Source organism: Perca fluviatilis, chromosome 6 (assembly GCF_010015445.1).
Source record: "Perca fluviatilis chromosome 6, GENO_Pfluv_1.0, whole genome shotgun sequence".
NCBI classification, from domain to species: domain Eukaryota; kingdom Metazoa; phylum Chordata; class Actinopteri; order Perciformes; family Percidae; genus Perca; species Perca fluviatilis.
The window spans coordinates 8,845,854-8,856,381 of record NC_053117.1 but is presented as its reverse complement, the minus strand read 5'-3'; positions in this window follow the sequence as shown (position 1 = coordinate 8,856,381).

Below are 10,528 nucleotides of genomic sequence, written 5' to 3'. Positions count from 1 at the left end.
AGGGCCTGCAACTCCCCTCTTCCTGCTAGCTAGCTAAATGCCCGGTGTATGTGAGTGAAAGCGCGGTCAGCGAGCTTGTTACGCCATTATTCTCTTACTACAGATTCTAGTTAATCTTATGTGTGTAATTATAATGTGTTGAGTTATTTAAACAAACGATTGGGAAAATAAACGCCGCTTGTCCATGAGTCTCATTGATAGAGCCTGCGGCTGGATGGAGCTCTATCAATGAGAGCTAGCTAGCCTCCTCTTAGAATTCCTCTGGAATTCACAAATATTCATTAACTTGAAATCGGACACCGTTGTTAGCTTTATAAAAAATATAGTTAGATGTTGTATAAGTGGCGTGACGAAATTCAAACTGTAAATATACTCAAATTACGACCAAAAATGAAGCTAACTAGCCGCAATCTGTACACATAGGATTGCAGGGACAGTCGCAGCTAACGAAACCCATACAGCACACAAATATTCATTAACTTGAAATCGGACACCGTTGTTAGCTTTATAAAACATATAGTTGGATGTTGTATAAGTGGCGTGACGAAATTCAAACTGTAAATATACCGAATACGTACGCCAAAATGAAGCTAACTAGCCGCAATCTGTACACATAGGATTGAAGGGACAGTCGCAGCTAACGAAAACCTTAGCTAAAGCTCACAAATATTCATTAACTTGAAATCGGACACCGTTGTTAGCTTTATAAAACATATAGTTATATGTTGTATAAGTGGCGTGACGAAATTCAAACTGTAAATATACTCGAATTACGACCAAAAATGAAGCTAACTAGCCGCAATCTGTACACATAGGATTGAAGGGACAGTCGCAGCTAACGAAACCCTTACAGCTCACAAATATTCATTAACTTGAAATCGGACACCGTTGTTAGCTTTATAAAACATATAGTTAGATGTTGTATAAGTGGCGTGACGAAATTCAAACTGTAAATATAATTCGACGTACGACCAAAAATGAAGCTAACTAGCCGCAATCTGTACACACAGGATTGAAGGGACAGTCGCAGCTAACGAAACCCTTACAGCTCACAAATATTCATTAACTTGAAATCGGACACAGTTGTTAGCTTTATAAAACATATAGTTAGATGTTGTATAAGTGGCGTGTGACGAAATTCAAACTGTAAATATACTCAAATTACGACCAAAATGAAGCTAACTAGCCGCAATCTGTACACATAGGGATTGCAGGGACAGTCGCAGCTAACGAAAACCCGTATAGCTCACAAATATTCATTAACTTGAAATCGGACACCGTTGTTAGCTTTATAAAACATATAGTTATATGTTGTATAGCTAAGTTGGCTGACATGTGTGTAAACATTTGGTAAGAGATTGCTGGTGTAACAAGCTCGCTGACCGCTCCCACACGGGCCATTTAGCTAGCAGGAAGAGAGGAGATGCAGGCCCTGGCGCTTTTCAGGGCAGCGGCGCCGGTAGTAGTCCACCAGCCCAAACGGTGACTTTGCGCGGGTATGAGGTGCTGTGGGCTGCAGCAGCCGTTCCGGAGCTCAATCGAGCTCACAGCAAGCCGGGGTCTGTGGAGGAAGGCAGGCCAGGCGGCGAGCCAGCAACACAGGCAGCTGAACTCCGACACACAGTTTTACCAAATTTGCAATTAGCCATCCATTTTCGTAAAACGGCCCATATTTGAGCTTTATATCGTTGATTTCTCGCATAAAAAAGTCTCAGAAGTGAATTTGGTAAGGAAACATTGCAGTGTCTGGAATATGAGATTCTGTCGCTTTCTAATGTATGTGTATTGGAGATTCGCAACCAATCAACCAGCACGCGACATCTAATGCGGTGTATGGCGAGTCGCTCAACCAATCAGCGCGCGTCTCTATGTGTGTGTACGGGGCTAAGGCTCAACCAAGCAGCGCGCAGCTCATCTAAATATTCATGACCATGCCATATTTGGAAGAAAAGCTCTTGTTACAAATAGGGCCAAAACACAGGGATGCATAAGGGCCAATAAAATATCAACCAGGCCATTTTCAGCCCAACTAATGTTACATACCCCATTAGGAGACCATAAGGAACAGTGTGAAATACCCTATATAATCATTCTATCACCCCTTTAAAAAAACTGTTTTTGTCACTTTTTTCAACGCTTTTTTAAATTCATGGTCAATAAACCTAATTTATTTGACATTATACCTAATTTTTGAGAAATTATGAATTATTTTGACTAATAGTTAAGATCAGAGGATGTTGAGTGAATCACAGACTGGTTTATGTCAAAGTTTAGTCAGGATACTGTTTTGAAACCATTTAAAACTTTTCAAATGCTATGAAAATTGAATAAAACACCACAATTCAATGACAGTAAATCAATAATTTTAACTGTAAAGAATGTTGCATCGGTCCCATATAACGTACATCCAAGCATCCAAGTTATTTTTGGGCAATTTGGTTGAGAGAAACATATTTCTGATATCATTTTTCATTAAACGGGTCAAATTTGACCAGAGGACAACTCAAGGGTTAAAGCTGATTCTGATTCTAACTATACATTTACTGTACTTTGCTCAAGTATTTCCATGCCACTTTTTACTAATACCGTGTCACATTTCAGATGCAAACATTGTCCTTTTTACTCAACTACAAGTTATTTGCTCTAGTTACTTTTTATCTACCTAAATCAAGTATATATATATATATATATATATATATATATATATATATAATGCAGTTAAAGCTACTGTATAGTGCGTAGTTTATAATGACAACAACACTGTTGGTGCATCCACATGATACAAGCCTTCTGTAATCGCGCACCGCCCCCACACCTCCTCCACGCAGCTGCTAGTAGCTTTTAACCCGTCAAATCAAGAAAAAAAAAATCATGATGGACTCTTCAAAAGAGGTAATTACCTTGTACTTTTTATGTCCTCTTCGTCTCCAAAGCTGAACGCTGCTGTTGTACTTTCTCAGCGGTGACGTAGTAACGCATAACTGTACGGGACACAGGAGTTTTCTACCCGGAAATTATTGTACACAAAGATTGTGATTGGCTCTATACTGGGAATGATGATAATGGGAATGTTGTAATGATCAAAAACAAAATGACATAATCTCTCTGTAGTTCTGTTGTTCACCAGCCCCCTCCACAATATGACTGTTGGTTGTTGACAATATGTGCTGCTGTGTGCTGCAATGATAGCGTCATTTCAGCAAATTTACAAGATTCCTGGACATTGTATATTATCATCCAAGCTCAGTATATATGTGCAACAAGCAACATTGCTACTGAGCCTCCAAATCCCCGAGCCTGTTCCCTAACAGATAAGGGTTTGTGTGAATGCGTGTGTTTTCGCCCCTCCAGATTCTAACAGCAATTCAAGTCCATATTATCATAATCACAGCTTGTTTGGATGTGCGCACATCCTGCTCTCAGGCCGTCAAGTGGTTTTTTCTTCTTTACAGCTTAAAAAACATCTCCTTGCCATAATTATTCCACCTGCTGTCTCTTGATCATCGTGATGAGGGAGGAAGAAAGGTCGAGAGTGAATCAGGACAGAGGACCTGCAGGAGGAGAGAGAGCTGTGTGCATTCATGCGTTGTTTGTGAATTTAATTAATATGGCTGGTGTTCATCATCCAGATAGAGGGCTTTAAAGGCAGTGTGTATGACAGGGGAGGGGGGATACAAGGGAGAGATCAGCTTTTATAGTCTATATCCTCGACGTCCACTTCGGGGATTGCTCCGTTGCCGATGGAAATTCTGCTAAATACACTCATTTATATATTTATATATGAGGACTATGGTTAACCTTTTCTCAGATCTCTGCAGGGTAAATCCAGACAGCTAGCTAGACTATCTGTCCAATCTGTGTTTTCTGTTGCATGACTAAAACAACTTTTGAATGGCTCGATGGTGTTTTAAGCCCCCAACGTCGACTTCAAGGCATCTAACCATAACCATAAAAATTGCCTAATCCTAGTGCCTTCCAGGCATGAACACATGTTCCACCAAAAGACTCCTTCCTGAGGCGCTTAGCGCTGCCCATGACGATTGTGATTGGTTTAAAGAAATGCCAATAAACCAGAGCACGTTTTTCTCCCATCCCGTAATGCTGTGTGGACTAGCCAGACCCTCCTCCGCAGCTCTGTGGAGGAAGATCTGGCAAAGCGAGACTAGCCTTGGTCGAACGAACAAATTTGCAGATGCACTTTAAACTTCAGCCATAATTATTATTATGTATGTCAGAGATCTTCAACAGGGGGTCCGGGACCCCTTGGGGGTACCCTAGAGTTACTTCAGGGGGGCCGCCAAATTATGTAAAAAATACATATTTTTTTATGTTTCTTATTTCAAAAATTAAAATAAGTCTGAAAATATACATTAATATGAATGCAAAATTTTAATAGCAAAGATAAATTGGCCTATATGTGAAAAACACATTGAAGATAAGCTTACTATAGGTAAGTTAGCTGCTGGTAGCCATACAGTTAAGCTCAAGGAGTCACTGTGCTTTCCAGATGTATGTTTAACATTAAAACATGATGCATATATAATATCCATTTCTTTTCATCCATTCTGCACAGTTTAATATGCAACTCAATTGTATATGTTATATGTGGTAGGGGGTCCCTACTCGGTCTCTCGTTTTGGGAAAAATTGCTAGCCTAGCCTGTCAAGAAGTGCCTACCAGCACCTCTAAGACTCACAAACATGCTGTGTCAAAACAAGTGTAAAAAAAAAAAAAAAAGTTAAAAAAAAGTAAATAAAAAAACAATTGCTATTTTACAGGGCTTTATGTGCTTGTTCTTGGTAATGACTGCTAACTTCTACCCTTTTTCCAGCAAAATTAGCGTGTAGGCTATACTTGGGTATCCTGGGACGTCACACATTATAGCCGGCGCCATCTTTAGGACCACCCAGGGACCGGAAGTAAACAGTAAATATACCTTCTATCTGCTGTGCCGTGGGCTGTGATAACAGCAAGTTAAAAAAAAAGAAACGGGACATATGTTTTATAATGTTCCTAAAAACACTGAAAGGAGACATAAAGTAAGTGGTAGGCTGCCATTAAAAGGGATCACTGGACTCTCACAGAACACTCCAGACTATGCAATGAACACTTTATTTTATAAGTTAACTCCATAACTGACGTTAGCTAGCCATGTTAGCAACCCTAAGATAAGATACGATGACATGCCACACAATGTTGATGATGACAGTGATTCACAAAGTAAGATCAGTCACAATTATTTCATCTCCACTCATCTATATTGCATTATTTGATTTTTGGTCGAGTAACGTTATTTTTTTCTGGTAGAGCTAAAGTTACAGGGAGGCTACACCAGACACGTAATTGACAGCCCGGTCCCATGGCAGTTCGTAAAATGGTCACGTATTTTTTATCTATTGATATGTGTTAACTGGGACGTTTTTGTCGTTTATTTCGTGGTCGTTAATAGCGAGTAGTATGAAATGCCGAAAATCCGCGTATGGAGGTTGGTTGGGGTGGTGGATGGGTCAAACAATTCCGGACTTTCACGCCGGAGGCCAGGGATCGCGTCCCGCGTGTGCAGTTTTGTTTCCCCCTTAACTGTCCCGTTTTTGTCGTGCGTTACCTGCGGCCGTCTCCCGGCGTTTGAGGCGTCCTTTCCCCGTTGTTTTTTCCTTAACCCAACCTCCGGCATCCCGTTATTGTCGTGCGTCTCCCGTGTCCTTCCCCCGGGGTGTAGTGTTTGCTTTCCCCGTTAATCTCCCTATAGACCATTTCGTGCTGGCCACCACGAAATAAATGACAAAAACGTCCCCGTGAACACGTATCAATAGATTAAAAATACGTGACCATTTCACAAACTGCCGTGAGACTGGGTTGTAACCGAAGTGTTCCATTCACGTTGCGTCTGTTGTAACAATCACCTTCCGCTATGATCAGTGAACTGGCTACACCAGATGTGATGGCCGCGCGTACGTAAAAAAAACAAAAAAACAAATGGTATTCTAAAAAAACAAATGTCTGCGTGTCGTGAACACAAATTACGGTGTAGCCTCCCCACCATTAAATCCATTAAACCTGTCAAAAGAAAGAGAAGGACGCATGATGTTGGACCGGTGGCACCCTGTGATAACAGCAGTCATATGCAGATTGATGACTGTGGAGACACCTCAGCTCAGGAGGGTAGAGGCCAGACAGCTGATCACAGCTACTGTAATTCCACAGGAGCAGTGTACCATGCTCCAATGAAGCCTGCCAAGAAACTGTGAAGAGACTGACAGAAGTGTGTACTGCACTGAGATCAGAAGTTTATCAGCTCAGGGAAAAGGTTAGCAAGTTATCCTTCTATCCTAGGACAATGATGACATGGTGCAAGACTTAACTGGCCTTCCATCCTTTGCCAAGCTGATGGTTGTCTTCACTTTTGTGTCAGAGTTCCTCAAGGTGGTACCTGGACTGTATCCCTTTCAAAGCTATTTAATGTCTCTAATGAGAATGAGACTGAATTTACCACTGCACTTCTTTTCATATATATTTCATGCGTCAAAGCCTACTGCGGGCCGCATTTTTAACAGTAAATTAAATGTCTTCCATGATAGGTTGTCTAGATTCATACTGTGGCCCAGTAAGGACCAGATTCAAATTAGTTTACCCATGTGTTTCAAAAAGTAGTTACAGAAATTGTACATCCATAATAGACTGATTTGAAATTTTCATTGAGATCAGACTCTTTAATTTACAAAGACCCAACAATTCCAGTAATTCCCCAAGAGCAAGCATTTAGTGCGAGAGTGGCGAGGAAAAACTCCCTCTCAGGAAGAAAGCTCGGACAGACCCAGGCTCTTGGTAGGCGGTGTCTGACGGTGCCAGTTGGGGGTGTGATGAACAGTGGCAATAATAGTCACAATAAAGCTAATGGATCAGTGACTAGAAATAGTAGTTGTAGTAGTTCATGGCATAGCAGGGCACTGCAGGGTGTCAAAGGACATAGCAGAGCACTGCAGGACGTAGCAGGGCGTAGCAGGGCACTTGATACATATACTTGTGGATGTGTCTCAGTGCCACGACCCCATCCTCTCCTTTGCCAAGACACAATGAGGAATCCTTACAGCTTTCAGTGAGGGAGCAGTTCCTGGTTTTGAAGGGGCATTTTATCTCTAAAACGCCATCTTCGTGGCAATTGCAGGCAACCACACAATCAGCTGATGCTCCAATCCAGGGTTGGGGTCACAGAAAGGTTTTGTGAATGCTTCACCTTAAGTTTGAAATGCAAATTCAGAATTATAAGTTTAGTAATATAGCCAGATTAACCCATGATGTTTAAGTTCAACATATACAGTATCTCACAAAAGTGAGTACACCCCTCACATTTTAGTTAATATTTCATTATATCTTTTAATGGGACAACACTGAAGAAATTACACTTTGCTACAATGTAATGTATGTATTCACATACCCTTCACCATACCTAGATGCATGGGGTACTTTCCATAAAATCATGTCTCAATGCAAATCAAACCAGCTATTAGGCTAACCGACATAAAACCATGCCAATCTCTAGGTATGGTGAAGGGTATGTGATGATGTGGGTCTATTTTAACTCCAAAGGCCAAGGGAACTTTATCAGGATGCATAGTATCCTGGATCCATGAAATAACTGGCCTTTAAAAATAAAAATCTGCCTGCCTCTATGGGAATTTAACATAGGGGTGTACTCACTTTTGTTGCCAGCAGTTTAGACATTAATGGCTGTGTGTTGAGTTATTTTGAGGGAACAGTACATTTACACTGTTATACAAGCGGTACACTTAATACTTTACATTGTAGCAAAGTGTAATTTCTTCAGTGTTATATGTTAAAAGATATAATGAAATATTTACTAAAATGTGAGGGGTGTACTCACTTTTGTGAGATACTGTATAACATGATCTAAGACTCCGAGCTATTTTCTACCTTAAATATATTTTCACTAACAAAGGTAAGGTCAGTTTTAAAAAAACAAAATACAATTGGCAATTGTTAATTATTATCCTCGCATTGACCTAGCTTTGCCACCTAGCAAGTTAGTAGCGTAGGAAAGTTAAGTAAACACATATCTTACCTTTCCTGTAAATAAGAAAAGTTTCTTCATCTCCAGATGATAAACTCGAGGATCATTCACCCATCCTGATTTAAAATACATGTAAGCTTCAGTGCTTGTATGCCTTGAGGGACTCCACGGTGTATGGAGAAGGATTGTGGACGAGGTAGATGTAAATGTAAATGTCGCCAAAAGACATGTTTGGCAAGTTAATGACAGATTTCACCAGGGTCAGTATAGTTGATTATTGATAGTTGATGAAGTAAATATGGATCAAAACCCAAAATATCAATTTTATTGGAACAGTGTTGCTCTTCTTTATCAGAGAGATGAGCGATTTTCGTCTAAGTAATGTTAGCAGAGCCCGTTTCTTTGACGTTAACGTTAGCTATTTCCCCTGGAATCGGTGGTGGCGCTACGGTCCTAAAGATGGGGGCCACAACAGAAAGGTCACGTGATTGATACCCATGTAGCCTATACGCGTTTTTTCTAAACGCTAGACGAGTAGGACTTTCCATTGTGTCACTTTGGATGCCAGAAAACAGGGTTCATAAACAGTTGAAAGCAGCATGGAGGCTTGTGACAAAAATGCGGTGGTTGCCTCTTTTTTATATTTGTAACTTAGTCTCTCATTCAAACTTGGTGCTGACCAGCCCAGTCTCACGGCAGTTCGTGAAATGGTGACGTTATTTAATCTATTGATTCGTGTACAGGGACACGTTTTTGTGGCTTTTATTGTGTTGGTGAGCAGGAATTTTAAACTAATGTATTTGAACGGGAAGCATATTACGTCATAACAGCACAATTATGGTAGTGGTAGTATTGAAAAGCTGAAAATGTGCGTAAGGAGGTTGGTTGAGGTGGTGGGTGGGTCAAACAATACAGGACTTTCAACCCGGAGACCGGGGATTGCGTCCCGCGTGTGGTAGTTCCTTTCCGCGTTCCTCTTCTCCCAACCACAACGTTTCCCCGTCTTTCTTTTCCTAACCACAACCATCTCCCATTGTTGCCGGCATGCGGCGTTTAATTTGCCTGTTGTTGCATCCCCCAGAGACCGCGGATCGTGTCCCGACAGCCGTTGTTGTCACTGTCTACCATGTGTGGCGTCCCCGTTTTTGCATCTCCCAGAGCAGGCCAGTGTCATGGCAGTTGTCACTGGCATGCTGCGTTTAATTTCCCCGTTGTTGTGTCCCCCAGAGACCGCGGATCGTGTTGTCACCATCTCCCCCAGGGCAGGCCCAGCTGCCGCCCAGTCTTATGGCAGTTCGTGAAATAGTAACGTTCCAATTTCGTGGTGACTGTTCGTTTTCCTGTACACGAATCAATAGATCAAAATAACGTGACCATTTCACGAACTGCCGTGAGACCCGGGTTGTTCTGGCTAAGTTGGAACGATGTGCAAGCGCTGCTTGGGCAAACATGGACGGACTTTGTGGACGAGACGACAGAAGTTGCCAACGGAGGAGACATTGCACCGGAAAAGGGGCGAAAATAATCATTTGTCCCGGTAATCAAACAATTGTAACCTTTCTCACAGCAGACACACAGGCCAGATGTTAGTGGGTGGAAGTGGGTTTTTTGACCAGTTGGAAAGGGGTATTCTAGTCTCCACTGGTTGCCTGGCAACTGGTCCTGGCCAAGAAATAGTATCTATCTTCTCATCTTATTCTCAGCAAGAAAGCAAAAAAGCACATTTCCCAAAATGTCGAACCTTTAACAGTCCAATCCCAGATTGGATCAGATCCTGGCAGGGTGCCCTGCAGGAGGGTGTCTGAGCCTGCCCAAGCATGCAAACACAAATGTGTTAAATCACCTGTTTAAGCCTTATTCAGCAATGATTACCTTCTTGATTGCCCCAGGTCGGGGAACCTTTGCTTTCCAGTTGCGTGGGGACACAAATCAGCCACAATCAACCTCTGCTTCACTTACCCGGTTCTTCTTCCACTCAGCGTCAGATCGTAGACAAAACTTCTACAGTCACGTTCCTGCCAATTTTGCTGGCTAATTCTGCTTGTATGTTTTCGACCTCTAATCGTGTTTCTTGTCCCATCAGCTTGCCATTTGGACCTGACTCCTGCCACCACTCCGCTCCTGCCAGACACAGACCGCAGACCCGTATTGGATTCCCTCAAGACCTGAAATCTCATTCACTGGATCCCGCCACAAGCCTGCTCTGCCCCGCTCCTTCTCTTCGGGGCGGCTGTGGCTCAGGTGATCGGTGAGCGGTCGCCTACCAATCGAAATGTTGGTGGTTCAATGTTAAAGCACTTTGAGTAGTCGTTAAGACTAGAAAAGCACTATATAAATACAGTCCATTTACATTTACTTCGGATCTGCCCCACGGAAATATGGACTTTGCCACACTTGAGTAGCCTACATTCAAATAAACCTTGTTATCATTTACTCTCCTGGCTCTGAATACTGTCTGCATTTGGGTTCTAATAGTCATTCCCCTTAACAATAGCAGGA